The 16,152-nt window shown below is 38.9% G+C and overlaps 1 long non-coding RNA gene across 1 annotated transcript; it reads left to right on the forward strand.

Annotated features, from left to right (window-relative positions):
• The first annotated feature begins 257 nt into the window (after nucleotides 1-257).
• On the forward strand, nucleotides 258-14,574 carry LOC138924571 (uncharacterized). The gene is made up of 2 exons (XR_011439517.1): nucleotides 258-454; nucleotides 12,469-14,574. It is a non-coding gene; the product is annotated as an uncharacterized lncRNA (long non-coding RNA).
• The last annotated feature ends 1,578 nt before the right edge of the window (nucleotides 14,575-16,152 follow it).

The raw sequence follows: 16,152 nt of genomic DNA on the forward strand, positions 1-16,152 counted from the left end.
TATATCCTCCAGGACCACTTGGCCACAAAAAATAATGCACCACCCCCAGGCTGGGCTCCCTGCTTCTTTTGATATCGCTAGGATAGGCTTAACAGGGGAAACACGGCGGAAGCAGAGCATCATTGGCATTTCACGTTAATGTGATACTTTTGCTGCCTGCAAGACCAAGAGGGGTTGCGTGTGAGTTACGGTCAGCCTCCTGGCTCCCCGGATGATGACAGAATGTCAATCACATGCGGATAGTGAACACGCAGCTTGCAGATGCTTAGCACCTGGCTGCACAACGAGCTGGCAGGGGCACTCACCATATTCTGTGCTGCAAAATCACAGGAAAGGCTGTTTACAAACCTGCGAAAGGAGGAAGTTTCATTCAAAGAAAAAGACTTTAGAGGAAATCCAGCTGCCTGGCAACATAATCTTCTTCCCCCACCTTCATCTTCCTGGGGACCTTGCAGTAAGTAAAGCAAAAATGACCATTATAGGGAGAAAACATGACAGGGTGAGAAAGAGAGAGTTCTTTGAAGGCAAGTAGTATATAGTCAGTTTACCGGCAGCTTCTTTTAGGGGCTGGTGGTTGCATTTCCTTCTAAACTGCTGAATATCTGGACTTTATTTGAAAGTGATCAGATGAATATCCTCAACCTCATTTTGTTTTCAGTCCTCTGCACTCAGCAGGTATTTCAGTGCTTAATAAAACATGCCCATAAGGCAAAAGAAAGTTCTGTGCTGGATTTTCTAGGAAGCCCGAAGTCAAACATTTATTGCAAATTCAGATGGATGATACAGAACTCAATCACAGCTCCCACCCACAGCCATCAAATACCTTGCTGATTTCATGCAGTTTACCAGGATGACAAAGATCTACCACACTGCAGTGTAGCTCTTCAGCATACAGAAAATCTGGTGACACCACTGGGGAAATTAGTTTTAATAGTAGTGCCTAACTGTTAACCTTTCCATGGTTGGTCACAAACTTAATCTTTGGCTAAATTCTGGTTTCCAGTTTTCCTGTTGTTTTGCCTTACAAAGCTTAGAGTGCTTCTGAATTATTGCCAAGAATGATCATGGTTTTAAATTAGACAATATTCATACACGCACACACACACAGACAATTCATTTGAAGCAAACATCAGCAATTAGATTTTACTCCCGGAAACCTGATAGAGCGAAAGAGAGAGAGAGAGAGAATGAGAAGCGGAGAAGCAAGAACAAAGAGTTGCTCCTGGAACTCTGTGTTTACATAAATTTTCTCCTCACCCCTTTTCCTAAAGTGTTAAGAATATCATTTTGGAATGCTTTGGCAGGACACCAAAGATTATCGCCGCCATATTTCAGAATCATACATAGAATTATAATCTCCATTCCTAGCCGAGGGCTATCCTGAGCCCTAAGAAATGCCTTTTCTTGCTTTCTCCCTCTATTCCAGAAACTCCTAATGTACGAGTAGTTGCAGGTTTGAAAGAACCAAACACAATGCCTGCACTGCTTTTCTCTTTTTAAATCTCTCCCTAAGAGTCACCTCTAAGCCAACTGGTTTTACCTACCTCAGCCTCCTCCAGACAGCTAATCCCAACCTACAATATTGAACATTCCTGACTTCTACATTCCACTGACCCCTAATCCTTTAAATCCTTCCCACACTCCCCTTCTCCACATTCCTTGGATTTATCAAACTTTTGTAATTCAGGATTATTTTGCATATTTATCTTGGGTCACTCTGGGATACACAAAACTATTCTAGTGTTAAGTGAGTTTGCACACCGTGAAGAAGTTAGAAGTAGGTGAGATATAAATCCAGATACTAGGACACTGTCGAGTGTACTAAACGCTGAGTTTAGGGAGCCAGACTGAGCAAATTAAAATATAGGGTATCCAATTAAATTTGAATTTCAGGTAAATGATGTATTTTGTATAAGTATGCCCTTTGCAATATTTGGGATACATTTATACCAAAATTTATTTGTTGTTTACCTGACATTCAGATTTATCTGAGCATCCTATATGTTCTCTGGCAACCTTAGCTGAATTTGGACATGGTGAGGAGGAAGTCAAAGTTTAATTAATCAATAATATCCCAGAAGCTGACTTCAACAAAGTGACAGAAGATCCATGTCCTGCCTCAGGTTTTAGGATAAGAAAGCCTGTAGCAGAACAGGCAAAACAGGGCTTGCAGCGGCCCTTCCGCTGTCCAATGCCCATGGCAAACGTCCTTAATCAATCAAGACACCCTTTTCTGGCTTCAACACAGCCACTCAGGCATCCATCACAAATCAATCAGACTTTGCTTGTGAGATGAAAGCTTTACTCCCTGGCCTAAACAGGGCTGAACGTATGGAAATATTTAGAGTTTCTCAGGCTTAGTTCCCAGGCAAATCTCAATGGATTTTCCTGTATTCTCCAAAAAATAGAAAATAAAGTAAAAAAAAAAAAACACAAAAATCTATTACCCTAAAAATCTGTGAAATTCCAGAGTTGTCGCTAGATAGCTCAGTTGGGGCCTTACTAATGAACGATTCTCTGGTAGTGATTCTGAAAATATGGATTATAATCCACATTGGATTGCCTGAAAATGCAATGCTTTCCTTGGTTCTTACAGCTAAATGATGTTCAATTCATATACTATACTGTCATTTTTACAGACATTCAAAGGTTACATATGGGCTACTTACTAAATAAATGAGTTAAAGTTACTTAAATGGTGCATTCCCAAAATTAAATTCTTGCTTCGGTAGAGTTTACTGATAATTCTAATTCAGGGTCCTACATTGCCAGGTAATGCTGGCAAGATTGCATAACTCTCATTGAGCACAACTTGTGCAATTCCTGCAGTTTTCAGGAAGCATACTTGGTTATCAATGTGGTCTTGACTTGGTCATGGTTTGCAAATGCCTCCGACTTATGAATTACTTTTGGTTTAGCTTCTTCATTTACATTGGACTTTGTTGTGGATTGTTTGGTTAACCCCAGAGTGTATAGTGATATATGCTTCCATCAACAGTATTTGAGGACCATAATTTTGCAATCACTAGTCTTTGAGTCATATATACATTGTGATTCAAATAGGAGTCATCTCTACCACTCTTTTAAGGCAAACCACAAAAATTTGCTTATATAGTGACACGTTCCCTCTTATTACCACATTCTTTTCCCTCTTTAGAGTGAGAATGGATATAATAAGTGGGCTATGGGGTCTTTTGTCCTGCCAATCTGCACTATGGTCAAAAATAGTTTGAGAAATACTTTTCTAGAGCAATCACTCTCAATTGTAATCAGGTGATATTAAATATTAATACAGGTAATGATATCACATGGCCAAATCTTTCTCATATCAAGAAAAACGTCATAGCAAGAAACATTAATTTTATGATACATAAAATTACAATCAAAAGCACATCACTAATTTTTTTTTAATTATTAAACTAAGCATGACTGACTCCAATTCTTTTTCCGTGAATATTTATCTCCTCTTCTTTTATTCTTTATTATGTTTACTGACAGTTGCTAGCATCAAGTAATGGCAAAAGTCAGATCTTTTAAAAAAATGGATGGGAAAAAATATCTTTAAATTGACAAATTATTTTCCATTTCATGTGTTTTTCTTGCAAACTGGGAAAATACTTCTGCTATTCTATTTTAGGCCTATGCCACTTTGGTTTCTTTAGGGGCACAAACCAAATGTGTCACAAACTAGCAGTGAATTATGAAATCAATGAAGCAGGTGTTGACTACTATTTTTTTTTAAGAATAGGATAGCATAACATAGCGTAGCATGGCATAGCGTAGAATAAACCACATACGTTTTGCTTCCTGGAAATTTTTCTTCAGCTACGTGTGTGTGCACACATCTTCTAGGCCACAATGTAAAATTAATTTCTTATCATGTGGGAGGGTCTTGGTTAAAAAGTTCAAAAAATGTTGCTCTAGAGTAATGCATCTCCAACTTTAATATGTAAAAATTACCAGAGACTCTTGTTAAAATGCAGTTTCTGATGGGGTAGGTCTAGGGTAGGGTACTACATTGAGTATTTCCATAAAACTCCAAAGTGATTCTGATGCTGCTGGTCCAGGGGATCACAGTCTGAATAAACAGCCTAGAGAAAGAGCCACAAGCCATGTGCAGAGGCAGACTAGCCTTCTACAGGAATGGCGAATGAAACTCCGTATGCCTGTGTATCTCACTAAGGATGCCCACGTAGCACGAGGAGGCTCCAGCTGCCTAATCGGGCTTAGGTTGTTTTTCCTATGACTGAGTCTGTTTACCTCCCCTTCTCTGCTGTCTCCTCTCTTTCCTTCACTCTCCTCCAAGTGTGTTTCATCAAAAAGTGGGAAAAGATTATTGGCCACAAGTCACTGACATGAAACAGCTCAAAACAGGTATAGCAATCGGAGATACACGGTTGATGAGAACTCTGGACTAACATCACCTCAATATCTATTTTCCACGCTGCCATTCACAGAATCTGTTCAAAACACAAATCTGCCTCTGTCTGGCTCCTCCTTAAAACTCTTCAGTGGCTCCTCATTGTCTGTGGATTAAGTCCCATCTCTTAAGACATGCTCTGCTTCCCTCCAGGCTTTTTTCCCTCCACTAGAGTTACTAGAACTCAGCACAGCTTTACACAACATCTATTTGTTCTTGCATCTTCAAGTGTGAATTCTTCATCTGGATAACTCCTATTTATCCTTCAAGACGCACCTTCAAGAACTTTCCTAACTACTTCCTTCCTCCACATGCACACACACACGCACACCTGGTTACTCTTAGAGATTTAATTGGACCTAAAAGGATCCGGTGTATGTGTGGCTGTGCATGTGTGTATGGCCCAGGGATGGCTCTGCCCCTTGGCAAAATAGAATTCCAAGTTCCAACATTAATCTTTAACTACTTCCATAGGACTCACCTCCTGTCCTGGTACTCTAAATACACTCAACACTCTAGGATTTTCAGTTGAGGTCAAGTTTTGGTCAATCATATGTCTATTACATTTCTTCCATCTTAGGATGTACTTGCTCTTCAAAGAAATTTCCAGCTAGCATCAATGCCCTTTTCAGTGAATGATTGATTTTCCGTAAGTAGAAGGATTATGTACTCCTTTTAACTGCTTCCCTACAGATATCCGGCTTCTGTAGATGATGCTTTTGGTGTTCCTAAAGCCATCCTTGAGTGCTTGGCTGTATCTGGGTTAAGTGCAAAGATAGTCTAAAAATGGTATTATTATTATTACAGATATTATTCAGGAATAGCTGAATAATGATTATAAATGCTGCGCTGTATGACAGGCACCCAAAGCATATATTCCCCTTTGATAATATAGTCTACTCAAGATTTTCAAATACATTTCTACACCCTGTTTATCTGTTATTGTTAGAGAATGATGTATCCCACATAAAATAATATTATAGAAGACCAAGGCTTCCCCTTTTTGGTGTGTTTCATTACGTAGATGCTCAATGCTTTTTTTAAAAATGGCGTGATTTCAATTCTAATCATTTTACATTAAATATTTCCAACCTATACAACATATTTCTTTGCTTTATTAAACAAGGGATTCTAAACTTCATCCACTCTTTTTTAGATTGTGTTAACATTATGACTACTGATGTTTATAATAAAAATGTAGAGTTTTTTCTTTTTTTTGCTGTTGGCTTATCTTTTTTATTCAGTCTTTCTTTCTCTTATCAGCTCCTCTTTTCAATGCATTTTAGCTTCAAGAAAGATGACCCAGTCATTAGAATTGATCAGAAAAGAGTGCAAGCCAGCAACAGGCTGGGAGTCAGAAAACCCGAGTTCTAGTCCTGAGCGATTATTAACTATCTGCATGAGCTTGGACAATCCCTCTCCTCCAGCTTCAGTGTCCTGATCTGAAAGGTGTGTGGGTGACACAATCTTGAAGGTCCCCTCCAGCTCTAGAAGTTTCTTCCTCACCTCTTCTCCTGTAAATAGCCATCCTGTCCTCTGTTCTCACACTCTCCATCTTCACATTTACACCTGAGCCTGGAAAGTGCTTCCCCCAAGGCATTCAATACTTTGTCCCACCTTCATTCTGCTGATCTGGTCCCAGGTGAGACATCACCACTTCCTGGGCACCCTCTTTGGAGCTCTAAATCTGGGTTTACATCCCTCTCTTGGTTACTCTCATAATATCCACATTCCTTCTTATATGCTGTGCATAATTGTCTATCTCCCTTCACCAGACTGGGTACAGCTGAAGAGAAGGGGCTTGCCTTCATTGTCCCATAGCCCTAGCACAGGTCCTAGCATGCAAGATGGGATTGGGTATTGGATAGGAGATATAGTGAAAGAGCCATCACTTTCAATCATTCAAGGAATCAATAAACCCAGTTGACCACCATAGAGCTTCCTTAAAGTATGATGCAGTAACTCAGAACATCAACTGTCCTTTTTGCTCTGTTCTATTGAGACTAAAATTGCTAGAAATATCCTCTGGATAAGCTTCTTCCCTGAATAAGTTACTCTAGATAATGAAAACTTTCATCTTCTTTGTAACTCTTCCAAAAACACAGGGTGAGGTTTATATGTTTCTCTCCTTTCATTTCTGTACCTGGACTTTTTAAGGTGGGGTATTCTGATTCATGGAGAGGTGTGAATAGAAGTGACCTCACCATGGGTGGGGTCGATCTTAACCCTAATCCCTCCCAAGACCCTGCCTTGACTCATCCTCTGATCCCTCTCGCAGGCTAAAAGCCCTTCTCTGCTGCTTTCCCCTTTAAAAGTTAAAGGAGAGAAAAACACCAAAAAACCTCCTTTTTATAGGAAATCTGCCAATAACCACAGGGCATTGGCTGATCACTATGGTGTTTTATGAGAATTTCTCATTTTACGTCTACACCTTCTACAGATGTAGGAAAACTATTGTGGATTCATCTGTAAAGAATGCGGTGCATCCAGATACGTTTCATAGCATGACAGGCAAGTTACTTCTAGAGTGAATTTTTATGTTTTGTTTTTAGGCAGAGATTATTTTTCTGGAACTTGATAGGTTGAATGCTGCTTGTTTCTCTTTTCTTAAATTGCTTAGAGGGAGCTCAATGTTAATTGAGTATTATTGAGACCCTTAATTCAATTAATTGACATTTTTTATGACTTGCCACTTGAAAGCTACCCTTCCTCTTTGTCTGCTAGCATGCTTTATCTTCTTTTTTCTTGAATTCTTCTGAATTCACAAACTCCAAAATATTTTGCCTTAGAATGACCTTACCGTTCAAAGTAGAAGCTCATTGTTTTCATGTCAAAGCTACATTTAGTTAAATGATAAAAATCTTATCAGTTTCCCTTATTATTCTATAAATATATATAGAAGGAGTTTGATTTTGTCAAATACTAGGTAATCATAATATAGGATTTGTCCTAAATGTCAAAAACGGCTTAGGAGAGATTCCTCAAAGACCCACGAAATCCCTGTTGGGCACCACTGAGTTGTTGGTTTCACGACAAAAAGAGCTAAAGAATAAAAGCTGAGTAGAGAGAAAAATTAAGTTACAAAAAAACTGCTCTTTAAATTGTGCATTTAAGGCATATCAGGGATAACAAAGACACAGCTTTGCAGTAATTTGTTTTGCAGAATAAAATTCTAAGAACTGTTTTGTTTATTATCAGGTTTTGTTGCTGTCGTTGTCCTTTTATAAATAATTTTTCCACATCTCTCGAGACAAGTGGCTTCCTGTATTAAAATTGTGCAATTGTTCCCTCACTCCAGAAGTTTCATTATCTATCTATGACTGCTAATTAATATAGCCCAGAACTGTTATTAATGCTTGATTTACGTATCTACCCTGGGGAACAATTTACCCCCATTCTTTCTGACACTCAATGGCATATTTGTTCTTATGTCACATGGGGGAAATTCAAGAACTTGGGACTTTTGCCAAATTCTCTAAATTCTTGAATTCAAACATTTTTAACAAGATGAAACAGGAAATCCAAAGAAGAGTATTCTCTGAGTAGGAAAACACCTCTTAATTAAAGAAAAGCAATAAGACAGGCCCTTATTTCAGGGCACTTGACTGGGCTGTGAAAAAGGTAGCATGCTGGATTGTTTCAGAAAGTTCCTTCCCAAAGCAACTTGAGAGGACTTTGAGTATCAATTTCCATCACATGGCTCAGCTGGGATGTTAGTTTGTCCAGAGAGTAGAACTAAGATGACCTTCTACCAAGGGACCTAGGTCAGTGCTATTCAAAGTTTGTTCCAGGGACTGGAGCTGGTCTTCAAACTGTTTATTACCTGTCCATAGTGACAAAAGAATGGAAATTGAAAGTATTTAGAAACTTTTTAGTGAATTGACTTACTTCAACATCCAAGTTCATGATCAGCACACTTGTGTTTGTATGTCTCTTCTTTCCTTATGTTTCTAGCAATTCATTTTTATTGTAGCTTATTAAAAAATCAGTCTTTCTCAGATTGGAAATAAATAATAAAACCTGGTCCTTCACCATATATAGTTTGAGAATAAGCACTGATGTCTACATTCCTTGAGGCACTTTTAGAGTGCAACCATCAAGGATGTGACTGATGATGGGCATAGCTATGGAAAAGGCACAAAAGAGGTGGCTGCCTAGGGAGTCCCCACTGTTTGAAGTCTTCTTCCCAGAGGACCCTTAATGAAGAAGTAGGGATACCACCATTACTGCCCAGTAAGCATCAGGAAGAGTGTTGGAGATGTTTTTACTTACGTCTTCATGAAAAAAAAGGAAATAATAATTTCTTACTAGGAAAAGGTACTAGACTCTTCTCCCTCACAAATCAAATAGGGGCTCAAGACAATTTGAAAAAAATAAAACCCTCTAAACTGATGTCTGGCACTCAGAGCTTCAGCTAAGAGGCACAGCATAGTAAAAGATGATTCCTTTTGTAGGTTCATTATCCAGAAGAAGTATAAGGAAGATTAGGAACACAGTGGGTTGGAGCATCTTTTATTTCACCAAAAAGTTACATGAACTTAGATCACGTAAAGAATTTTCACAAATAAGCATCCTTAGAGGATCTAGAGACTATCATAAAAGAATTACTGCTCAGGGGTGTTTCTTCAAACTCCTAGTCGCTTCTTGATGGTATAAGAGAAAACACAAAAAATAGAATATGTATGAAGTAGAAGTGTCCAAACCTTCTAAGGCAAGCTGTATCAGCACAATCCATGACTGGCAAAGTCTAAATTGCTTGCTGAAAGCCAAACAGTTTTCAATATTAATCTATCAGTGAATACTATAGGACATTGTCAGAGAAAAGTAAGAAAGATTTCCATTTGGCCCCATAGGACATTTTTCAATTTAGCATGGCACTCCATGTAACTTTAAGTACATCTTAAAGTCCATCTTACACCCATTAAAGTACATCTTACATCAATTTATTTTGATTTTCAAAAATAATCAGTGCTGCCTAAAGGTGAACATTTTAATGCTTGAAGTTCTCCATAATATCCTTACGCCTCTGAAAAGGAAAAGGATGCTGAATGTCATATTTGCTCAGACTTATTAGCCCTAGTTACCTGGAGATATCAAAAATAACCATGGGAGGAAATGTCTAGAAGTCTGATGGGCACTGACTTTCTATTTCTCAAAGCAGAACATCAATAAATGAACAGTATTCTAATGATAGTACTTGAATGTTTACTTGCGGCTTCCATGAACATGTTCTCATGAACATCCATGAGAGAAGTATTTTGTATACTGCAACATCCCACCCAGGTGAGACTTTAAGAGACACCATGAAACAGTCCTGAGATTCACCATTCTCATTGGATCCTTATCAGGGCAAGTGAATAACATGATACAAAATTTGCCAGAGACATGCCATAACGCCACCCAAAATAACATTTCAGAATTTACTCCAAAATTTTGAAGTTTGACTGAGCACTGAGCTGTGTTCTTGCATTTGCTGTGAAGGGTGGGGTGGTAGAGCTCCTACTCAATTTGCCAGGTGGCTAAGGAAATAAAATCCTACTCCTCTTGCTTGCCTTTGTCTGTAGATGTACCCAATGCTGAATAGAAAGAGCCACACAATGAAATGAGGGCACATTGTTCAGAAAACTAAGAAGTCATTTGTTACTTTCATAAACTGGGCACATTCATAAAGCCTAAAATAGCAAATATGTGGAAAGCTACACCCTACCAAGTGATAGGAGAGAAATTCAGAGCCCCTACTAAACAATTTACTACTTTTATCAGTCAGGAAACTGATGAGACAAGGAACCAAAAGATGTCTAGCTTTACAAATTTAAGTATCAGTAAAATTTTTAGGCTACAACAGGGCAAATCCCTTTATCCCAATTTTAGAAGCTCAGTGATACACTGTAGCGCAGGAACACAGAAGACAAAGAAGTCATCTTTTATTAGATTATCTTACCATCCAACCACTAATATTGGAGATACCCCCCATGTCAAAGCAGGCCACCTCCCATTAATGTATTTACCTGTCATTCAAAAATAAAGTGATGGTTGAAACTGTGCTCAAATATTTGGAGTGTTTTCTTATCTTAGAAGAAAAATAGTAATAGAAAGCAATAAATGTTGTGGTTTCAATTTTGTCAGGAGATGTGTTTTCTTTCAGCAATTATTTAGGAGAAATAACATTTTCATCCCTCCTCTTCCTCCTTCTCCTCTCCTTCTTTTTGTCCTTCTTCTATGCTATTTCCACCTTAGAAAGGTGTCAGAGCCAACAGTAGCAACCCTAGAACCTTCCTTGGCTGGTGTTGGCGGGTGGGGAGGGTCATCTGTTGAAAACTCTTTTAGAAAATAAAATTAAGTATTCAACGTTAGTTGTGAACTGCGTCCTCTCTAATACCAAGCCTCCAGAATGCCCCTGCTGGACCACCAGTGCCGATGGCTTCTTCCCAAGAAAGTCTTTGCAGCTCCCTTCATTCCAATGACTTTATTAACAATCATGGTGTCATTGTGACTGGGGCAGCAGACCCATGATAAGATTCTTTCCTTCCTCCCCTCGTGATGACTTCTGTCCAGTAATGAAATCTCCATCCACCAAAAAAGGGAAGAAATTAGGCAAATGTTATACTTTAATGCCTTTTCCTTCTAGATATAGAAGATTTATAAATGTCAGAGAATGCATTTGATTCCAGAGAAGACAAAGAGGAAGGGGTGGGGGTGGAAAAGTAATGAAGGCTTATGTTCTAAATATGAATATCAGTTTCGAAAAGCTCTCTGTTCCTGAACTTGAATAAGTTCATTTAACCTCCCTGCTTGCATTTTACCACCCAGATTGGAGGAACTAATTCAAAACAGAACTAATCTGAGAACTCCACTTAGGTTAGTGTTTCTAAAATGCTTCACACAGTATAAAAGGGGAATCTAGGTGCCAAATGCTATTACTGTCTGCTCCTGCCATGTTTCAAATTGACCTCTGACCTCTGATAACAATGGAGTGTGAAACCAGCTTTAAAATCTATGTAATGCTAAACTGGCTGCAAGGGAAAATGGAAAAAGTAAGTCTGGCTGAGTTAAGCTGTAGCATACCACAATTTCACAGTTGAACCAAAAGTAGTACAGATTCAAATTGTAGGGTGTAGAGAGCCTAAACTTTGAAGTCAATGCCCTGGAAAGTAGAAGGGGGAGCTTATTTATATCTGCAAGTTAACCCTTAAGTAGGACAAGATCAGGCAACAGAACTCCAGCTACTACTGTAAGCACATCTCTTAAGTTACTGAATTCAACTTACCATGATAATATTAATATATTAGTTGCAGCTCACCTTTAATGATCCCTAATACGTACCCTGAAGTGTGCTAAATGTTTGAGGTGTATTACTTCACACCTTTACACTACACAATAAAGAAGAGTATATTATTACTCCCATTTTACACAGACAGTATATAGAGGCTAAATACATTGTTTAGGGTCACTTGGAGAGTAATCAGGGAAGCCAGGATCAAAACTCATGCTGACTGGCCCCATGGACCACAGACTACAACAAAACATTTATTTTGGGGCAAAAATATTTGATTAGAGGCCGGCCCCATGGTGTAGTGGTTAAAAGTTTGGCACATGCCACTTTGGCGGCGCAGGTTCACAGGTTTGGATCCCGGGTTCACAGGCGTGAGCCTACACCACTTATCCTTTGCCAGTGACCCACGTATAAAACGGAGGAAGACTGGCATAGATGTTAGCTCAGGGTAAATCTTTCTCTGGCGAAAAATATGTACATTTGGTTGACAACCAGCAGATAGTCAGTACTTCTCTCAACACTTGCCTGTGTCTTGAAGACCATTTACGTGTCAACATTCTATGACCTCCAGAGCTGTAGCTTAAAGGAATGTGCAGGTTGCAGATGAATCTCTAGCTCTCTTTGTACATTCTCTGTAAAATTCACATTTAAGTCTATCACACTCTCAGTCAAGTCCCTTTCCTGTTGTTAAGGATTTCTCTAAGAATTTTATTATATCTGAGGACCCCAGGCTATATCTCCACTGTCCCCTCTCATCCTTGTTCTTCTTTTACAGAGGAAGGCAGAACAAGGAGGATATTTTTTCCCTGAAGAGATGGACTGACTTCAGAGTAACTTTGACCATTGTGCTTCCATCACTTTCACCACAGGCACAGCATCCTTCATTCTGCTCTGGAAGACATAGTCGCCATACCTCCCTTTGTGTCCCCAGACTTCCCCAAACACTGTTGACAGTTTAGAAAAGATCCCAAAGAAACACAACCCTCTGCCTTAGCTTTTCCTTTGGCTTTCAGCTAATTTTCTCCTCCTCTCTGGAGCATTCATTTCATTTCCAAAAGGTCCTGGAGAAAACTACTTCTAGGTAGTTAGAAATCTGAGAAAAGTTTCCACGTAAAAGCCAAAAAAAATTTTTTTATTAAAAAAATAATAACTTGTCAATTTAAAGGGAGACATTTTTTATTACACTGACTCAAATTTCTGTGGCCAAAATCTTCTTTCCCCATCATGACAATCTCCCTATTCAGTGAAAGGTATTTGAGATTTCCTTCTTTTTCTCAGCTCTGCTCTAAACGCTACAGATGTAAAAGTATGAGGGGGTGACTCCTTGTACTCCCAATTCCTTATAAAATGTTGCTGAGAAATTTTGTGTAGTGTGCTCTATCAGAAGTTGCTTTATTTCTCTTATTAAAGCATCTATTTCCACATTAATGAGCCTTACCATTGTCTAAGTATCTGGTCAAAGTTAAGGGAAAGATCAGAAAAGATGGAGATAAAATCTGGCAAGGTCAGTGAGACCTAGCAGAGACTTCTGCAGGCCTTAAGAGGTCCTGAATATAGGAATGAAGGTGAAAGAAGGGGTAAGAATAGACAAAAACAAAAGATTATTGAAAATCCAACTTTGGTGACTGGCCCATTCAAAGATAATGGGCAAATCTAAGACAGCTGAGTTCAGACTACAAGTCCAGAAGTCCAGGCTGGGCAGAGAGGCAGAGGTCAAATCTAAACTCTGAATATACAGCTAGAATTTTGGGATTCAAATGACAAAAGGGGAAATTGCAAATTTCAGAAGACTTGAAAATACATCTCAACAACTGGGGTAGGACTATTGTATCAAGACAGCTGACTGGTTGAAACATCCTCTGAAATGGTCCAATCAGGGCTAAGAGGAGGTGCTTCTCCCACAGGTGAGCAAGGCTCGGTGGGTGCTTGAGCAGAGGTAGAAACCTAGGGGCTTGGAACATCCTCTCAGGGACCATGTTGTCCTCTCAAAGGCAAATATGCTGGTAAATTACCAGTGTTGACGCAGTATGATCTTTTGCATAGATGATGATGTATTTATTCACTAGGACCAAAGAGTAGATAGTCAGTAAGAGTCAATTTCCTCCTTTTTAGGACTACTATACTTATATTAGAAAAGGGTAGTGTTCATATATGACAGTCTTCTGGGAATCCCATAGATCAAATGTTTTGGTTCTGACCTGATTCTGCGAAGTACACTCATGCAGTCATGCATACCTACTCTGAACAGAGATGCTCAGGCTTCAAATGAAGCTCCTGAGCATTCATCTAAGAAATATTATTTTCATTTCTGCCAAGATCAGTTAACTTTTACTAATCCAGTCAAGAACTCAACCTCTGTCCCACAGTAGTTAAATCTGAGATGAGGGTAGGGTATGGTAGATAGAATAATGTCCACACCCTAATCCCCAATACTTATGAACTTATGTACATGACCATGGAGAATAAAGTTTACAGATGGAGTTAAGTTTGCTAACCAGCTAAATTTGAGGTGGAGGGATTATCCCGGATTATCTGGGTGGGCCCAGTGTAATCACAAGGGATTTTTAGAAGTAGAAGGAGGAGGCAGAAGGAGGTCAGTCAGAGAAGGACACGTGATGATGGAAGCAGAGGTTGGAGAGACACAATGTGAGAAGGACCCAACACTCCACTGCTAGCTTTGAAAATGGAAGAGAGCCATGGCACAAGAAATGTCGACAGTCTCTAGAAACTGGACAAGGCAAGAAAACAGATTCTCCCCTGCAACCTCCAGAAAGGAACTCAGGCCTGCCAACACCTTGACTTTAGCTTAGTGAGATCCACATCAGATTTCTGGTCTGCAAAACTGTAAGATACTAAATTTTATGTTGTTTTAAGCCACAAATTTGTGGTAATTTGTTAAGCTTCTGTAGAAAACTCATACAAATAATTTCTAAAAGTTACCAAACATTTCTGAACCATCAACCAAGTATTCATATGCAAGACAAAAGGGAGTCTTCCTTGCAAAGGGAATTTCCCATATTAAAGAGAAAGTTTGCAATGGTGTCTTCCCACATGTTTAAGGTGGCCAGGCAACAAATGCCCTTTTGAATAGAAGGGGTGTGTTGCTACGTAATATAAGGATGAAGAATCTAGGTTGAGAAGTCAGACAAAACTAGTTAGCCAACGTTGCCATCATATAATTATCCAGAAATGATTATATATGCTCTTTATTCTGGGGTGTGGATTGTTTGAGGAATGCAACTTTTCTACCCTCTCCTTCTTGTTTGTTCTCCACCTCTCAGATGTAAGAAAGGGGAAATGGACCAGTTTATTTTCAATTCAGACTCACATCTCTAAGCCTGTCAAGAAGCAAAGAGTTCTAGATGGAAGATGACATTGTTTACTGCCCCTGAAATTCACTCATTGCCTTGGTTAGAGGGTCGACTAATGCAAACCTTCCAAAATAGTAAAAAAAAAAAAAAAAAAAAAAAGTCATAATATCCAATCCATATAGAAACATGTACATTAAATGCTACTTTTAATATTTTAGAGTACTATTTCTCATGCCGTATATAAAGAACACAGATTTCCAAATATGTCTTCATCTCATTTGCCAGTTTTACTGATGGAAGGGAAGAAGGTGGAGACAATCATTCCAAATCAGCTATGATGGAGCCCACTACTCTCTGCATGCTTCCAATCTATGAAATAAAATTATTTGGAAGCTACTTTTTCTAAGTGAACATTGATCGATTTTAACCAAACAAAAGTTCTCTTTTTATAATATTATTAAACACTTTTCTTCCTTAAAAATACAAAGCAAAGGAGGTAGAAATATAGTTCATGAGAAAACAGTAAAAGAATATTCATAGAAAAGGAAGATCATGGAGCCACAAAGCTGCATAAGGCCCTTTTGTATCCCAGGGGCAGCTGGGAAGCCACATATGTATGTTGCAATGGAATTGCATCATCATTTCTCTGAATCTGAGGGGAGGGTTTTTCTCTACATAAATTGTGGTCACAGAAGCTAACTGAGCTCTCTTCTATTACATTTGTGGCCAGGAGAAGAATTGCACGTAATTATGCATGTTTGTTGGCCACGCATGGAAACAAATCCTGGAAATAAAACCAACTATTCTATCAAGTTCTCCAAGCACACATCCATCAAATTTACGAGCCCTCCAGAGTGTGAATTTGGAAACTCAAGAATGGTGCTTCCCCTGAAATGATTCCCCAAGGTGTGTGGGTTAACAGAGAATGGAATTCTTCATAGTGTGACAGAGAGCCAGGAGAGAGTATCTGGGTATAACATCATAAATGAAGGACTCGTTCAGTCACCTAATACATCAGGAGCAACTAGTTTGGCATCCAGTTATTGAGTCCACAAAGCCTTAATTTAACAGCGTGAATACACAACCTTGGTGTGTATCTGTTACGTTTTTAATCACCTACACACAGGCTACTATTTTATAGTGGCTTC

The sequence above is a fragment of the Equus caballus genome, chromosome 6, assembly GCF_041296265.1.
Source record: "Equus caballus isolate H_3958 breed thoroughbred chromosome 6, TB-T2T, whole genome shotgun sequence".
Classification (NCBI taxonomy): Eukaryota; Metazoa; Chordata; class Mammalia; order Perissodactyla; family Equidae; genus Equus; species Equus caballus.